Source organism: Papio anubis, chromosome 5 (assembly GCF_008728515.1).
Source record: "Papio anubis isolate 15944 chromosome 5, Panubis1.0, whole genome shotgun sequence".
Lineage (NCBI taxonomy): Eukaryota > Metazoa > Chordata > Mammalia > Primates > Cercopithecidae > Papio > Papio anubis.
Window position 1 is genome coordinate 24,923,161 of NC_044980.1, and position 19,934 is coordinate 24,943,094.

Consider the following 19,934-nt stretch of genomic DNA (forward strand, 5'->3'; position numbering starts at 1 on the left):
AGCACAGTGTTTAGGTGGCAGTGTCCTGACTTTCCATTAGGGCTTCCCTTGGTTAGGAAAGGAAAATCGCCCAACTCCTTGTATTTCCCGGGTGAAGTGATGTCCTGCTCTGCTTCAACTGGCCCACTCTCTGTGGGCTGTCCGACCAATTCAGGTGAGATGAACCAGGTACATCAGTTGGAAATGCAGAAATCGCGCATCTTCTGCCTCAGTCATGCTGGGAGCTGCAGACTGGAGCTGTTCCTATTCAGCCATCTTGGAACAGAACCCATTTTTTCTGCATTTTTACAAAACTTGGTGAGTTAGTCTTTTGATAACAATCTTTGTTACTGTTCTACTTGGTTTGTAGTGGTATCTCACTGTGGTTTTAATTTGCATTTCTCTAATGTATAAGGTAGTTGAGCATTTTTAATGTACTCACTTGCCGTCTAAGTATGTCTTTGGGGAAATGTTTATTCACATAATTTGCTCCCTTATATAATGCAACTGTTCATATACTTAGTGTTGAGTTTTAAAAGCTGATTTTATATTCTGTATATAATTCAATTGTCAAGTAATTGTTTTGCAGACATTTTCTCCCAATATGTAATTTATCTAATCATTTTCTTACCAAAGCCTTTTGGAGAAAAAAAAAAAAGATTAATTTATTCAAAGACCAAATTATTTTATACTTTGTGCTTTCAAGATATGTTTATTTACTTATTATATAGTTGTATTGTTGTACCAACATACTATGTAATTTAAAGCGTATACATATACATTATGAAAGTATCAGTAAAAATTAATAAAAATAAGAGCTTTTTTCTGAATCTTTTTTTATTTTTAAATTTATTTTTAATTGACAAATAAAAGTGATATGATGACTAGGCTCAGTGGCTCATGCCCATAATACCAGCACTTTGGGAGGCCAAGATGGACAGATCACTTGAGGTCAGGAATTTGTGACCAGCCTGGCCAACATGGTGAAACTCTGTCTCCACAAAAAATAAATAAATAAATAAATAATAATAAAAAAATGAATCAAGTGTGGTGGCACATGCTTTTATCCGAGCTACTCTGGAGGCTGAGGTTAACCCACCCAAGAAGTGGCAGTCACAGTGAGAGAAGATCACACCACTATACTCCAGCCTGGGTGAAAGAGTGAGGGTCTGTCTAAAAAAAAAAAAAAAAAAAAAAAAAAGAAATAGAAAAGGAAAAGCATTTAATACCCCTAACCCACTGAACGTCATGGCTTAGCATAGTCTACCTTAAACATGTTCAGAACACTTACATTAGCCTACAGTTAGACAAAGTCATCTACCACAAATCCTATTTTATAATAAAGTTGTGAATGTCTCATGTAATTTTTAAAATACTGTTTTGAAAGTGAAAAACAGAGTGGCTTCACAGCATTGCAAAGTTGAAACATCTTAAGTTGAACCATTGTATTAGGTATCTCTATAAACTGTGAAATGTCTAAATTGAACTAATTAACATATGTATTATCTGACATAATTATTTTTGTGAGAATGCTTAAAATGTACTCTCACCTATTTTTGGGATTATAATACATTGTTATTCATTATGGTCACCAGGTAGTACAATAGATCTCTTGAACTCATTCCTCCCAGCTAACTGAAATTTTGTATTTTTTGACAGACATCTCCCCACCCACCACAACTCCTATCCCTATCCCTTTGTAATCACCATTCTGTCTACTTCTGAGTTCAACTTTTTTGGGTTTCACACATAAGGAAGATCATGTGGTGTGTGTCTTTCAGTGTTTGACTTATTTCACTTAACCCAATATCCTCCAAGTTATCTATGTTGTTGCAAATGACAAATTTTTCTTCTTTTGTAAGGCTGAATACTATTCTCTTGTGTATATATGGCACATTTTCCTTATCCATTCGTCTACTGATGGGCAGGTTAATTCCGTATCTTACCTATTGTGAATAATTCTGCAACTGCCATGGGAGTGCAGATATCTCTTTTACATATTCTTCACTTCCTTTGAATATATACCCAGTAGAGAAATTGCTGGATCATATGTTAATTCTATTTTTAATTTTTTGAAGATTTTCCATACTGTTTTCCATAATGGATGCATTAATTATCATTTCCAATAATAGCATGCAAATGTTTCCTTTCTCCACATCCTTGCCAACACTTATCTTTTAGTCTTTTTTATTGTAGCCATTCTAACAAGTGTGAGGTGATACCTCATTGTGGTTTTTGCTTTTTATGTCTTATTTGAGAAACATTTGCCCAACCCAAAGCTACTAACATTTTCTCCTATGTTTTCTTTTACAAGTTTTGCATCGTTAGATTTGTGATCTTTATATTGAGGTGTATAATCCACTTCTATGTAATTTTTGTATGAAGTTAGTGTCAAGATTCATATGTTTACACTTGGCTAACCAATTGTTTCAGTATATTCATTGACAAGATTGTTCCATCCTGATTGAATTACTTTAGAGCTTTTGTCCAAAATCAACCATATATATGTGGGTCTATTTCTGAATTGTCTGTTGTATTCTGTTGATCTTTATTTGTTTTATTTTGCCAATACTGCACTGTATCACACCATTCATAAGTAATATTAATAAAACAAGTAAAAACTCCAGACTTCGTAAAATTAATCAGCAAAGAATTGGCTTCTACGTCGTCTGATGACTATGAATTTATTCTGTGAATTAAGCGATCAATCCCATTTGGATCTGAAGATCTGTTCTTTACCTTCTTTACCTTGCACAATGCCCACTGAATGAGGATCTTTGTGAAATGAATTATGTATACACCAGCCTCTGGTACAGTTGGGTTTGGGGACTTGGAGGTAACAGCAGAATATTGAAAGCAAGGTCTTTTTTTTTTTTTTTTAATTTCTATCTCCTTCCTGGCCTTGTGACAGTGTTAGAACAGGCTACATTCCTCTGCCACCTCTTAGGCAATCTTTCTTTTGAGTTTCTGGAAATTGCTGTGCGTGTGTAATTTCATCCTCTCCTTTTGTCTCTTGGGGCCTATAGTGGTAGAGACTTCCCACATTGCTGTTTCACGAGTGCTTCAACATCCACTGTTGCTTTCCTTATTCTTTTCTCACCTCTCTTTAAGTTGTCCCTAGGAAACTGTTATTTGCTTCCTGCTAGGCCCCAGTCTAAATCTGATTACACTTGGGATCCAAGTAGTTATAGGTAGATTCTCATTAGTAATTTCCAGTTTTAAGAAACTTGGCTAGGATGTATATATATACTAGCTCCAGAGATTAAAAACAAAAAGAAAGGTGCTAAGTAATCTGCTGTTGGTCACTTGTCTTCCAGCCCTCAATCAGAAGACAAGAAATCAGTCATTCAACAGTAATGACTCCCAGAACTGATGTTCCAAACTCCAGAAGGGTCTCACTAGTGACAATTCCAAGAAACTAAAGTAAGTTTCTGACTCCTTTAAGGGTTTCTGTGAGTGGCAATTTTTGACAAGTGACGAAATCCAGTTCTATCTTTCTAGGTACTGCATTGGGATGCAAATAGACAAATTTCTTATAAGTCTATCCATGGGGACAGATTTAATATCAAATATTAAAATACAAAACAATCTGGATCTTGCATAATGTGGCTCTAAAGAGGCAATATGTATGCAGTCTATATTTTAAGAAATGGAGCAACTACCTTAGCCAATCCTTATTAGGAAAAATAGCTAAGTCAGCAATATGGACATTTAAAACTAAATCCAAATCCCTCTCATTGCAAGTACATAAAATATTGAGTATAAAAGAGGCAAAATTCATTCTAAGGAAGAGCTGTTTGTAGAAAAGAGAAAGGAAAATCTCCAGTGAAAAACGGAACTGTGTACCAAATTGTGAACAGCTGCAGCTGAAAGATTCAGTGATGTTCAACTACTTTAGTAACTTTCACTTATATTGAAAATGCTTGCACCTGTATTTATATATATATTTTTTTCCTAAAGCATTATCCACTTTTTTAAATAAAATATATATAGTGTTATATATAATTATTTCTTTATCTTCAGGATTTATTAAAAGTCACATAAAATTCTCAGCATCTTGTTGGTAAATCTTGCTAATAAATTCATTTATATAACAATTATTCATCCATTTAGGACTATACTTACTTTAAATAAATCTGCTATGATAATTTTTTCAAGGAATTACACAACTAATCTAGAATATTAAGATATTTACACTTCAAATAATAGTTATTTCTATGTTACGTCACTTCTTTTTCTTGATCAATCTTACCAGTGGTTTGTGTTTTTATGTAATTGTTCAGAAGTTTCAATATTTTGGACTTTCTTGATAATCTCATTCCTCTGAAGTCCTTATTGCACTTATTTTAGCTCTCATATAAATTAAACTTACTTTACTTTGCTTTATCCTATTGCTATTTCTCAATACGTGGACTTAACTATTTTTTCAATTTTTCTTTTTATCTAATTTATGCATATAAGGCTTGTGGCACAGATTAATAGCCGCTAACAAAATTTGTTTTACTCTGATTGTGATCACAGAGAGAAACTGCTTTTCTGAGTCAGGCATAGTTATATGACCAAATTTCAGCTAATGGAATATGTATGGAAATATTTGTCATCATAGGCTCAAGATCAGAAACTGAGAAGTTCGACAATGTTGCCATATACTGAAGACGCAGTGCAAAGTACAGTAGGACTTATTTATGATACTAGACAATATAATGAAATTATTTCTAGATAAACGCAGAAATGTTTAAGAAACACCATGATTTTGTAAGCCAAGGAATATGTACGGCTGTTTTGATCAGATCCAGTAAATGCTATTTTGAAATTTACTGGCATTGTTCTATTCTTGAGGTAGAGATAAAGTTATATATGAAAGAAAATTGGATTTCTATTTTTTTTTCATTCAAGGGAATAAACAACTGAGAGAAAAATCTTTTTCACAGTTCCAAATTGCTTCTAACGAATATATTTCACATAACAATGAACTGTTTCTATGAATAACCTGCTCATAGGAAAATTTAAATTGAAAAGTGTAACTTGGATTTTACCTCTGTTTATATTACTATCTTTCTGCCCCATGTATCTTCATTGGTAGAATGCATAAGCCTGATTGTTAATGTGTTTTTAGTATTCTCACACACAAGTGTGAAATAATCCACCGATAAGTCCCTTTAATTAATGCACGCTTTAATATATCTCTCGCGCACTTTCTACTATTTAATCTTAATTCTTCTTGAAATGAAATGCTAATTGTATGCAGTTCTGTTGGTTGAGATGCATAATATAGATACTATATATACATTATTCTTGGTTCTTAACATTAGGAACAAATATTCTCAATTACCAAATCTTTGTAATTATAAAATAATTAGAACTAGGCCATAGGGTTCAAATTTATAGTTAGTTTAAGATTATATGTAAAACATATTATTGGAAATAAAACATTATTAGCAAAATGTAGTATTTAAAATGAAATTTTTTAACTCTCCTTTCTGATTTTACACATTTTGGTTATATTCTTTTACCTTTTTTACTTTGCTCAGTAATAGTGTATATGTTTAACAAATGTTCAGATGTTTGTGGTTCATCTGTGAGCTCATATCTAATGGGTTTTTATCTAAAGGAATAAAATACTCCACATCCTATTTTATATCTTCATAATAATAATGTTGCAATGAGCATTTTAAGCTGTAAATCAAATATTACAAATGAATACTTACTGAGAATATTTGCTATTTTATTTCCATTTTTCTTAGCAATCACATTACAAAAAAAATTTAAAAATTACAATCACCAGTATAGATATTATTAAATATATGGATTCAAGATTTATAATATTAATAAATTATTTTCAAAAGTGATACATGGTACACTTATTTTTTATGAATACTAGTCAACACAATAATATCAGGGCAAAAGAAAAATGCTACTGGCTGATATAATTTCAATTATCAATAATATTTTCTTTTTGTTTGCAAAGATTATACTCTATTTTAAATCTATAAGTCACAATATTAGCATTGTGACTATTTTCATTCAGAGTATTTTGGCTTACTTAAAATTACCATTTTAATAGCATAGTTATTTTATTTTCTTTCAATCATTTGTGGTGATAGCAAAGAAAACAAAATCAAAACAATTTTCCAGGTTCTGATTAGAGAAACTATGTTTAAAATTATTTTATTGAGGATAGAGTAGATTATTTAACAAAGCACAGGTCATATAAATGACAATTCTGAATACATTAAATTATGCATCGCTGTGCAGCCAGGTTGTAAATAGCACATAAACGAATGTAGGAATTTAGTAGATATTAAAGTAACATTTTATTTTTTGGTAAAGATGTATTATAGTTAAATAGTTAAAGAATTTTTACTTAGGAAAAATGTATTAATGGAGAATTAGGTTACTTCTTCCAGGGAAATTTTTATCAACTTTATTATACTTTACCATTGATGTCTACATCCAATTGTGTTGTCTCAGATAATTGCAAGGCTGGTACTCCTAACCAGAACTACTTTGACTTTCTAGAAAGCACCAATCAAGTCACAGGTCCTTGCAATCCCTACATATTAAATATGTCCATGCTTGTAATATGTACAGACACTCACATTCACACTCACACAGGAAACCCAAATGTATCATCATCATCATCACCATCACTAAGGACAATCAATTTATTGTCAGGGTTATGTCAGAAGAAACAGAAATGCAATTTGCAATATGAGATCAAGAAAGTATGCTTCCTGCAGTGAATGTGCAAATGTTTAATCAGCAGAACATATATTTAGCTAACTGAATTGCTTTTTTTCTGATAATTCGGTATGTCTGTGACCCAATTTACAATATAGTGGTTTTTACAAATTGTCAAATAACCACACATAAAAAAGTCTCCAGACTATGAAGCAGGAGGATGAAAGGACTTACTGCTTTTCCCATTCTTTTTCTTTTGTATCATCCATCCATTTCCAACTTTAACACAATTAAGTTGGTTTTTGTTGTATTTCAACACATGTTGACATAAACAATAAGGGAATTTATTATATAATGCATGTTACAATATACATTATTACACATGGTAATATGTATTTCAGGAGGACAAGCCACACATTTGTTACAGGACTGCCAGGTTCATATGACTGCTGCACACTAATGACCAATACACTGAGACAGCAGGGTTTGCAGCAGAAAAATAGTTTAATATAACTGCAAGGCCATTGAGGATGGAAATGTGAGGAATTCTCAAGCCTCAAATCCATTTCATCAAGGTGTTCTGAGCAAAGGTCTTCAAGGGTTTTGTCAAGGGCTAGGGACTGGAAAATTTAGGTTGTTGATTGGTAAGAGTAAGGGGCATGACAGCATCAGAATGTGGAAGCTGCATTCTTCCAACAGTCAGCTTCTTGCAGGACCCTTCAAATCAGATGGATTAGGTCATTTTGTTGGTATGCAAAACCTAAAACAAAAAAATCAGAGAAAAAGTGTATCATCTCACAACCGTTTAGTTTTTATGTATAGAGCAGAAAAGAAACAATGAGTTCTATGACTAGGGTTATGTTCACCTGGCATAGTAAGCAGATACTAACTACAAGGAAGTGGACCAAAGAGCATGCTGGCATAATGTTTACTGCTAATTGTGCTGCAAGACTAGTTGAATTTTATCTTTTCCCTTTAATTGATTGTATAAAATTTTCTTTTTTTTATTATACTTTAAGTTCTAGGGTACATGTGCGCAACGTGCAGGTTTGTTACATATGTATACTTGTGCCATGTTGGTGTGCTGCACCCGTTAACTCGTTATGGATGTTTTCAGGATTTGGATAACAAAATGGGTTAAGGATTTCATCAGAATTCCAGATTGTTTGAATCTCTGTGGTCAGTCATATATAATATCATTTGATCTAAGATTGCCTACCCACATGACCATAAAATGGCTCCCAGAATCAACTACAAAAACACCTGTTTCATAGGAGTGTATATATTTATTCTCTCTTTCTCTCAATATATCCAGATCTATCTATTTATAGGTAGGTCTAGATAGATCTCTATCTATATAATAGAAATATTAAGAGAGATACATATAAACAGGAGGAGTACACACACTCCTGAGAGAAATCTTAATATATATATACACATATATACATATGCATACATATATATACATATATACACACACACGTACATACATATACACACACACACTCACACACTCAAATAAGTCAGTGGGAGAGAGAGAATAAATTACAGGTTTTTTTTTTACAAAGTCTAAGCAATAATCTTTTCATATTCATTTAGGCTTACTCATTTTTTAATTTATTCCTGACAAAGGGGCATTAAATTCCAATTTATATAGACTAATTTTTCAAGTTCAAATAAGTTTTTGTTAATTTCTTGTAACTGTGTGTAATGTACACATTTAAATTTTTATACTTAATTTGTATATATAATTTTATACATAATTTACACTTAAATAGGAGCAAATAACTCAATCATTTTATTACTTACTCAGTTAACATGAAAGGAAATTTTCATATAATTCATATAATTTTCGTAGATTTAGCATGGCAAGAACATAGAACCCTTACCAGTAAAGACTGAGAAAACTACTGACAGCATGCATTTAAAAATTAGTGGTAAAATCAAATTAAAATATTAACAACTAGACAAAGCAGTGCAAAAAAGAATAGTTCACCCATATAAAGAAGGTTTCATTCTAAGAATGCATGGTGTTTAAAATATTAAGAAATAAATTATGTAATTGACTAGTATTAGATGAAATGTTAAAAAATATTATTTTTGTTAAAAAATATTATTTTTGTTAAAAAATTCAAAGACTAATTTAGCTATAAAAGTGACTCAAGACAAACCTGACGGCATGCTTGAGAAGGAAGCAAATGAGACTTTCAAACCTTCATTTTAAAGCCAAAAATTGAATATGGGTGACTGTTATCACCAGTACTATTGTTTTCTTTCTAAAAATTATTTATCATGAAATGTACTATTCAAATATCTACAGTAAATACACATAGTTTAAAGAATAACAATACAAAATAAATCAATATATTTTACCAGAATCTTTAAGTCAATATTTTCTGTGTTTATTTTTGTTTTATAAGATGCTACCATTACATAAAAGAAAGAAAAAAAATAGGATGTAAATAAAGAAGGTCCAGAAACATTCAAGTACATATAGAATTTACTATGTAGCCCCAGAAATTATTGCTGAAACTACAGGTGCAAGCCACCACACGAGGCTGATTTCTGTATTTTTGTTATTTTTTTAGAGACAGGATTTTGCCATGCTGCCCAGGCTTTTCTTCTCTTATAGTCAAAAAAAAAAAAAAAAAAAAAAAAAAAAGAAAAAAGAAAAAAAAAACACACACACACAAAATAAAAGACTATCTCAGACATAGCCAATTTATAAAACAAACAAAAACGTTAGTGTAAAAAATTTAAATGAATTATTTTAGTGCAATAAATATGTCTTAAAGTATAAGATATAAAAATATTTTCAAGTCTGTACTACAAAAAAGAAAACAGGGAAAATATTTTGAATATAAAAATCATTAATAATCTGCTTATAAATAATTGAGAAAAATTTAAATGATTATTTAAAACTCAGGAATAATTAATTTTTAAAAGTATTTCAGTCTATTTAGATATATAGGAGTTAATACATTGACAGTGATTAGCATTTGTGATAATTCTGTTCTGATGCACTCTTCCCACATATATAAATTCATATTGATATTTTAGAGTACCACTAAAAATGCCTACTTTTAACAGAGAAAATCTACTCTGTAAAGTCTCTAAACAATTTATTATCATTGGTAAGCTTACTGCTGTGGACAAATATTTTCCAAACGTATATCTATAGCTACACTATATAGATGGAAATATTAATATAAAGATATTCTAATGACCTCAATATATTACCTTATTTTAGCATATCAGTTTAATACCCAAGAAAAGGATGATATTTAAAGTCTCCAGAACAGTTAGTGAGAGAAAGGCAAATCATGGTTAAATGTGTAAATGTATTATTAGCAGGTAACATTTCAACCATTTCCCAGCCTGAATAACGTTCTTTAGGATTTCTTGCAGTATGGGTCTCTTGGGAATCTAAACGTTCTCTTTGCATTTGCTTTCATAAATTTTTTAAAAGATTTTTTCTTATTTTTATAAAATGCATCTGCTGAATCTAGATTCTCATTTGTCAATCTACCAGTCAGAATCTTGTCAGTAGACGCAAACACATCAGGAAATTGAAATGAGAGAATTCGAAACAAAGATTCCTGGATAACTATTAGAAAATGTAAAAGATATCTCTAAAGAGTCCCAAAGTGGCAAATGCAAAACAGCAGCTGCTATCTCAAGTGTGAGGGGCAGTGAAAAATGAAGGAAACTAAGGTCTTAGGAGAGCTCTGCCTCACTACCCTACCATTGTCAAAGAGCGCATGCGTACCGAAAGTACAAGCAGTCCGCTGGGTGTGAAGAAATTTGTCACACGGCCTTGAGTGGAGCTGGTGAGTAGAGTGTCCTACCCTTGGAGGCGGGTACAGCACTACAGGAGCTGGTCTGTTGAATAGAGTGGGGAAGTAGTAATGGTGACGTTGGAGCTCCCATGGGAGAATCTGCCAGGTAGGGAGAGGAAAGTCTGAACATGCGTCTGACATTAGTCCAGAGAATGCTCCGAAATGAATGCCGCTAACCTTCTGCATACTCGTCCGCTGCCTCTCACATAGATGGGGATGAAGGTGTCTGCAAACCAGAAGAGACTGCCTATAGGTCTATAGCCTTGCACATTCCCTCCAGCCACCACTGTTGGCAAAGCCTAAATTTGCACAAAGGAGAAATGTTACCTGGTCTAGCTCCAACATCAGGAAGCAGTGCAAAGGTGGGGGGCGGGGTGGGGGGTTGAAAGACACTGCGTTAGTAACTAAGTAGGATCCTACAAAACTAAGTTTTGTAGGATATTCTGTTTTCGTGTTTACTTTTTGAAATTTAGATACATGATCTCATTTTATTTCCGGCTTCCACAGTTTCTGATGAAAGGTTAGCTACAGCTTTTGTTCCCTACACGTGCAATATATATTCTTCTTTGATTCATTTTAACAATTTTTTTTTCTATATTTGTTTCTTAGTGATTATACATGAATCTTTTTTTTTTTTTTTCTTTTTTCTTTTTTTTTTAAGATGACTCTCACTCTGTCGCCAGGCTGGAGTGCAGTGCGGCGATCTCAGCCCACTACAACCTCCGCCTCCAGGGTTCGCGCCATTCTCCTGCCTCAACCTCGCAAGTAGCTGGGACTACAGGCGCCCATGCCTGGTTAATTTTTTGTATTTTAGTAGAGTCGTGGTTTCACCCTGTTGCCCAAACTGGTTTCCAATTCCTGAGCTCAGGCAATCTGCCCACCTCGGCCTCCCAAAGTGCTGGGATTACAGGCGTGAGCCACCGCATTCGGCCCGTGAATCTTTTTTGAAGTGTGTTGACCTTCATGATTGTACGGTTTGATGTCTTTAAGAAAATTCGAAGTTATGATTAATTCAATTACTTATTTTGCTTTATTTACTTTTTTCTCCTGTATTTAAAGCTGCAATATATTAGATTATTTGACCATATTATTTGACCATATCCAAAGTTGCTTTAATTATTTCTTCTATTCTTTAATCATTTTCTTTTCCCAAACTGTGACTCATTTTGGTTAGTTTTTACTAGCCCATCTTCTAGTTCATCGTCCTTTCCTTTATTCCCTCTACGGTTAACATGGTTTGCTAACTTTAGATTTTCTCTTTTACAAGTTTAAGTTTAGAATGGCACTTTGTTACTTTTATAGAATACATTTTGTTGAAATTCTCAGTTTTTTTAATCCATATTTTTACTTTTCTTCTAACTTCTTTGACATATTTAAAGTATTATTTTAAAGTCCTTGTCTGCTGATTCTGTCTGAGTCAGACGTACATTCTTTTATTGCCTTTCTTCCTCTTAATGTTGAAACACATTATCCTGCTTCCTTCATGTTTTCTATTTTTTATGTTATGCTAGATATTATGTTTAACAGACATATGGATATGGTGTGAATGTTATTTTCCAACAGAGAGAGAACTTTTTTTCTGTTTAAGAAGAATTCTTATTATTTTTTTCCAATAAAGGATTTGGCCTAAGTCAACTGTGTTATCACTTCAGTTAGTTTTAATATTTTAAGATAATACAATATGCTTTGTGTAATCATAGCCTCCTTCATCTTCTAAGATTTGGGGAGTTTTAGCATAACAATGCAGAGATTTTTCTTCACTTTTCTGTGCCGCTCCCCTTCTTTGTCCCCGTGGGCTCAAGAAAAAAATGTGGAGAACAATAGGCAGGTGTAAAGATTGCCTGTGTGTTTGAGTTTTGCAGAGATCACAATCTATTATGCCAGCTAGTTCGGTCATTGAAAGCTCTGATGGATTCTTTTTTCTCTCAAAGACTACCTCTGTCTATGACAATCCAAAGTTCTTAGATTAGTAAATGCACCCAGTGGCCAACAATCTCTGATCACCTATGTAAGGACTGACTTTCTGTGAACATTATTTCTTTAGACTTCTTGCATCCACAGATCTCCAAAAATTTAGTAATGATTTCTTAGTGTATTCAGGGTTTTATAGTACTTATGGTAGGAGCAATGGTCTATGGTAGACTCCATTCTAACTGAAAGCAGAACTCCAAATAATTCTTAATGTTAAAGCAAAAATTACATCTGGCAATGTTAAACAGGCAAGAACGGCTTTATTCAAAGTTAATGCAAAAGGAGAGATAGACCAGAACTCATGATGAGATAAACTCTATGAAAGCAAAAACAAAGGACAGAGAATGATTTTTCAAATCTAGGATTAAAGAGAGATCAGGGACCACCCATTTGCTCATTGAGGTTACTCAAAAATAACATAAAACTTTCTCTTATTTTGGTGTTGGGAGTGACTGGAGGTGGTTACATTTCAAAAGAATGTTTCCTAGGTCCTTGAGAAAAAGTCCTGACCTGTAAAATTGAAAAGAGGTTTAAAAAGATTTATGTCTCAAAGGGGTAGATAAAGAATTCACAATTACAAGTTTTCTAAAGAAAATGTTCTAGAAAAAGGAAGGGAATACCTACAGTTACGAAGCCTCTCTAAAGTTTAGTCAAGCTAATGGGAATGTTAAAGCCATCCTGGGCAGTCTCCCTTTTTGTCAAAAAGAAAATCAGATTTCCCACTGAATAAATTAGGAAGCCTAATCCATGTATATCATTTCAGCAATTTGTTGTATTTGAAAAGCTAGTTGACTCATCTGTTAAGATTTGCCTATATGCGATACTTGCTGGATAATGCAAGCAATCAGGCATTTTGGAAGGGGATTACTACAGAAATATAAAATCTATTCATAGAGCGGGCTGTGAATTCAGTTTCTGGGTCCAGAGGGCGGTTAGTTGAGATCTCCAGATGTTGAGATCAAAGCATCTTTAGATGGTGGAGTGCGGATGGTGATGGCAATCCAGATAGTCACTTCAGCAAAGCCCATCTGGGTTGAAAACATATTCAGTCTGTTTCCAATAAGCTCTTTCAGCCTCATATAAGCTCTAATGGGCTCCTTCAGGTTGATTTTGGGGCCCCTCAAGAGTCCAGATGGAGTCAAAGTACCCACAATTCAAGTGACTTTAGGGAGTTGAAGGGTAGACTATAAAGGAAAAGACATGGCAGGGGTGGATAGTGAGATGGAATATGTAGAAGTTTTGAAACGGAGAAGATCAAATGATTTAAGGAAGCTGGTGGAGAGAAATGAGGAGCATAGGTGTTGTGAAAGGAGAGGCCTTAAATGAGTTAGTTTTAGGGGATCTCATGTTTCCCAAAGAGGTTATTAAAGGTTCCAGTTTTTCTTGGCAAAATTGTGTCCATGAGAAAGGATTAGACAGCTAACATTGTAGTAACACCACATGGCAAGAGTCTTCAGAGGAGACTTTATAATGACATGAGGAGGTTTACTCAAATTTTTAAACATCAGTATTTAAACTTTATAATATATTAATGATTATATAATTTCGGACAATTATTAAATAACACACACATACGAAACACAGAATTATGTAATATAATGGATAAAAATGTATATTGAATCACCGTATATCAAAACCAGGACAGTGACTCCTTTGGAAGGCAACTTTTTATTTGGTGAAGTAAATAAAAGCATCTTCAAGCCTATAATCCCAGCACTTTGGGAGGCCTAGGGGGTAGGGAGCAGATCACGTGAGGTCAGGAGTTCGAGAGACCAGCCTGGACAACATGGTGAAACTCTGTCTCTACTCAAAGTACAAAAATTAGCCAGGGCATGGTGGTGTGTGCTTATAGTCCTAGCTACTCGGGAGGCTGAGGCAGGAGAATGGCTTGAACCCAGGAGGCCAAGGTTGCAGTGAGCCAAGATTGTGCCACTGTACTCCAGCCTGGGCAACAGAACGAGACACCGTCTCAAAATAAATAAATAAATAAATAACAGAGAGAAAAGAAGGAATCTTAAAATATATGTCAATAATATAAATAATTACATAAATATAGCAAAAATGAAAAATGTAAACATGCTAATGGTGAATGGAGAGCACATATGAGATGTTTGCTTTATTTTTCCTTTACTGTTTGTGATTGAAAAAAATTTTCTTGCAAGGGGAAAAAATAACAAAATAAATAGCATAGATTATGTTTTCACTGTACTCAGCATGGCTAGTCTGTGTCATTACTCTCACCTAAGGGAGAGCTTAATCAGTAAGAAATGTTTAATTCTAAGTAATTTGAGTAACATAAGCTTCATACAGAACATAAGCTTCATACAGAAACTCATAAGAGTAGGAAATTTTGTCTGTTTTACCTGTTTTCTGTAACTCTTGTAGGTAGAAGAGTATCAGGCACCTGGTACCAAAGTACACAACATTTTTTTATTGAATAAACAAATAAAAGTGTATTCATTAATGAAAGTAGTGTTCCAGGAAATTCTGTTGTACTATATTAGTTTTCACTTAACTATTCTGGTGAGCAATTTCATGACTCTAGCTTCCTCTATCTTTTTATAAACCCTTTTATAAAAACATGTTTTTTGTTTTTTGTTTTTTTGTCTTGATGAGTAATAGTATAGAACAGAGTTCAGGAAATTACTGCACATGGCCTAAATGCAGCCTGCCACCTGTTGTGTGACCCATGGGCCACACAAAATAAGTTTCACATAACACATGGTTGAAAAAGGCAAAAGGAGAATAATACTTTGTGACATGAAAATTATATGAAATTCAATTTTTGTATTCATAAATAAAATATTTAGGAGCACAGCCATGCTCATTCAGTTACACACTGTCTACGGCTGTTTTTGTGCTACATTGATACAATGGTTTTGACAAAGACCATATGGTTCAAAAGTTTAAAATATTTACTATCAGATTGTTATGGTCTGAATGCTTATGTCTTCCACAATTTATATATTGAGACCCTAAACCCTAAAGTGATGGTATCAGAAGGCGTGGCCTTTGGGAAGTAATTAGGTGATAAGGGCAAAGCCATCATAAATGGGATGCATGCCATTATAAAAGAGGCTTGGGAGAAACCCCTGCTCCTTCTGCTGTGTAAAGTTATAGTGAAGCAACAGCTGATCTATGAGCCAGAAAGTGGGTTCTCACCAAAGACTGAGTTGGCCATCTCCTTAAACTTGGACCTCCCAGCCTCCAGAACTATGAGAAATAGATTTCTGTTGTTTATAGGCTACCCACTTTATGATATTGTGTTATTGCCGCCTAGAAGGATAAGACACTGAAACTTGACAGAAAAAGTTTGCCTACTCTTAGTATGACAACATGAAGACATTATGTCATAGGTATAATGGTGAATTTTAGGTGTCAACTTGACTGGATTAAGAAATACCTAGAATTGAGAAAGAATTCTTGTTAGATGTGCCTGTGAGAGTGTTTCCCAAAGGGAGTGGCATGTGAGTCTGAGTACACTAAATGGGGAAGACCTGTCCTCAATGTGGATGGGAGCTATTCAATAGGCCTGGGGCCTGGATATAACAGAAGCAGACAAAAAGGTCATTGGTTTTTCTCTCCTGAAGCTGGGGGACACGTCTCCTCCTGCCTTTGGACATCAGAACTCCAGGATCGCTAGCCTGTGGACTCCAGAGCTTACACAGATGCCTCCTCTTCACTTCCTCAGGTTCTCAGGCATTTGAACTTGAAGTGATCCATAATACCAACATCCCAGGCTCTCCAGTTTGCAGATGGGCTGTCATGGGAGACTTAGCTGTGATAACCATGTGAGTCAATTCTCAGCCTCTATAATAACTTGAGCCAGTTCCCCTAAAGGAATCCCCTCTTCTCTCTCTCTCTCTATTATCTATCTATCTATCTATCCATCTATCTATCTATCTATCTATCATCATTTATTTATCCATCTATTTCTGTTGGTTCTGTCTCTCAGGAGAACCCTGACTAATATACTAGGTAAGTGTTGCCTTATTTGATGTACCCTCCAGTATTGGCTTAAGTTTCTCCCTTCAATTGTATTACAAATAGTTATCACATTTTGTTACATGTATGTATGTATGTAATTAAGTTTGCATGCATGTAATTGTCTCCTTGTTTGCTCTGATGATTGGGCGGTCAGGTAGTTTGTTTTATTTGCTAATTCTCCTAACACCTAGCAGAGAGGCTCCCACGTGGTAGGATATGTAAATATAAATTAGTGGATGAATAAATATGGACCTTTTAATTTCTTCCTTAATGAGAGTCTCTGGGAATTGTTCACATGTCAGTCACCTAGAGAAAGACCAATTTATGTATCAGTTTTTATATATGCAGTTTTAATTCTATGACAGATGACTAATTGTTTAGTATAAATTATGTGTTAAAGTTATTGCATGAAAATTGCATCTCTAAATATCCAACTTACACATGAATTGCTAAGAGGGAAAAACACTTTCTATTTTTACATTACAGGTTTGAAATAGTGATGTACAATTATAATATTCCGGGTACTGTGTTTATTCAAATTCTTATTCAAAAATGCAAATAAGAAAAGTTTGAGTGATTTTAAGGAAGTTAATTAGACTTGACAGAGCACAGGGATCATTGTAAGAATCCATTAAATATTGGTTTTTCTTATATGCTGAAGTAAAGCTTGGCTTTAATATTTTCTTTCTATTTGCTCTATAGATACTGGTCAGACTTCAAATTCAAACTTACATAGAATTTCTGTTATCTAAGTTGGTAGAATTTAATTTAAAAATAACTTTGAAAAGAAGTTTTTAACAAACTTCAATGGATTTCAGATAATGTCTATAGACACAGATTGTCTTTTAAGACCAAGAATGATACCACATTTTGTTTGAGGATTCCACTCAGCTATTTTGCCATAAATAGTTCAGGTACTATTTCTTCTTTGTAAATCATGGATCCCAGACAAAAATCAATGCTAACATTAATTTGGCCATTGCTTCTCAAACATGTCATAGGAAAAAAATACCTTCTTAATTCTATAAAAACAGATAAAAAGTTACCAAACTATATATTTTCAGGACTATTTCTTCAGAATTCAAACATAAATATATTTAAAGAAAGTATTTTCCAATGACATTTATTTTATATCTTTTCTTTTAAACAGATCTTTTTAAAAACCTAGCATGACTGTCATTTGGAAACATGATTTTTAATTGTTTTTCTGTTTATAAACTTGTAACAATCCCTTAACCATGAGTTAAGATTACTCCATATGTTTTATCAAAGTGCTTTAAAAATTCTTAAAAATAAAAATTATTCAGACAAATTAAGTTTATTTTTAACACTCAATTCTTAGAAATTTCAGTGGGTTAAGCTATATATGTTGAAAAATTGAATAAGTGTGTTTTGATGGGATATTTTGAATTTTTCATATCAAGGATAAAATCATAAATATCTGGCATAGAAAGTTAATTAGTTCAACAGTTATAAGGAATAACCTAAACTTAGGATAAATTTGTTGGCAAATTTGTTCATATATGTAAAAATATTTAAGTTGAAAAATTAAAGGAAAATTTCTTGGTAGATTTCTTTATACCAAGTGGTGGTAACATGAACACTAGTGTTCTCAGAAAAAGCAAAGTTTGTATAGGAGCCAAGAATATTCATATAAAAAGCAAATTATGTCTTTGAAACTGAGGAATTAGTATAAGGATTTATTTACATATACATTGGAGGGTCGAACTGCTAAAATTTTAACACTGAGGTAACAGAAATTGAAAAATTCCATCACTAGGTATGAGGCCACAAATAGGAAGAAAACGAGATTAAGAAATGGAGAAGTCCGGAAGTGAAAAACTATGATATGAGTGAAGGGTGGAAGGGTAAGGGGTGGGAGTGGTCTCAGAATCCTGCAGATGGTGCCTGACCAGCTTTCTGCTGGTAAACCTAAGGAGCATGATGAAGCTGACTGTGACCTGGGAGTGCTTAAAGACGTTGCAGGCTGGAACCATCAGTCAGTGCCAGAGCTGAGTGTTTTCACGAGTCGAATAGTCATGGTAGCTTCCACCAAGCAAGCTAAATTATCCAACAGAAAATATGACAAAGATAGTATTTGAGCACATTTTTATTGATTTTCAATGAGTTTGTTGTCAAGAACTCATTTTCTCTCCTACTTACTGTTTCTTAGTGGAAGATACATGATTTCCCACCATAAAAACACTGAACCAAACCGTCGTATAGTTAGACTTCAATGTATATTTCACCTCCTTTGTTTTTCACCCATTGTGTGCAAACAAAACTGTAATCTAATTGCATGACTCTTGGTGTTTCTGCCAGGGTTAGCCTTCTATAGACATACTATTAATGATCATGAAGGCATATAAACAGATGTATATCCATTCATATAATGATATGTGTGTTAATTTATTTTAGTGCATGATATTAGTATATATTAGTCCATTTTAACCCTGCTATAAAGACATTACCTGAGACTGATTAATTTATAAACAAAAGAGATTTAATTGACTCACAGTTCTCCATGACTGGGAAGGCCTCAGGAAACTTACAATCATGGCGGAAGGTGAAGGGGAAGCAAGGGCTTTCTTCATATGGTGGCAGGAGAGAGATAATTCACAGGGGAAACTGCCCCTTTTAAAATCATCAGATCTGGTGAGAACTCCCCCATTATTACAGCATGAGGGAAACTGCTTTTATAATCCGGTCACCTCCTACCAGGTCCCTTCTTCCACATGTGGAGATTATTATTCGAGATGAGTGTTGGGTGGTGTCACAGAGCCAAATCATATCAATTATGAATTCAATTTTGGATCTGTACTATAACAGGGACAATGATATTCCAGAGAATGTCAATGATTTTGATGTCCCATTTAGATATCTAGGTTAGGTGAAGCATGTACAAAATACAAGCAAAGAGGAAGCTTTCATTTGATACATCTCTAAGAGGGCTCCAGTGTGTTGTTTATTCCAGAAATGATATAAAATACTCTAAAGTCATGAAATCTTCCATGGCAACACTCAGTTTACATTTCATGAATAATTTATATGATGGACTGAAATGCTCCCTTTAAAAAATTGTTTTAAAGTAATTTGGGGCATATGGAAACCTAGGTATGTTTATAATTATTCTAAAGTTTTTAAATACTACTTCTCCTCATTTCTGCAATTTATTTTATAGTTGTATTTATCAGTCAGTATACATTTACTACTTGTGATTGTGCTTGATTACTGTGCTTGATTTTGTTCTTTTTGTTTGTAACAACATCTATGCAAAGGCTTGGAATTCTTTCCTTACAAGCAAAATGTAAACAGGTCAAACAATGCATAGATTAAAAATTTTGGAATTATAATTATTTGATATTAGAAGAGAGAGATTTTAACCACAATATGTTTATAAATTTTTCCTAATGTGGAAATGTATTACTTAAGGTATGTTTCTACTTTATAGTGTTATAGAAATTTGAGATTATTATC

At 33.5% G+C, this 19,934-nt stretch overlaps 1 long non-coding RNA gene across 2 annotated transcripts in view; it reads left to right on the plus strand.

The window, feature by feature from the left end:
* Window positions 1–247: 247 nt before the first annotated feature.
* LOC108586252 overlaps window positions 248–19,934 on the plus strand; it is a 34,275-nt gene continuing 14,588 nt past the window's right edge. Inside the window, exons 1-3 of one of the 2 annotated variants that reach the window (XR_002522461.2) lie at window positions 248–297; window positions 3,297–3,402; window positions 16,162–16,261. This is a non-coding gene — a long non-coding RNA (uncharacterized LOC108586252). Of the gene's footprint in view, window positions 298–1,193; window positions 3,403–16,161; window positions 16,262–19,934 lie in introns of those variants that run through there. The other variant, XR_002522460.2, reaches the window with a different exon arrangement.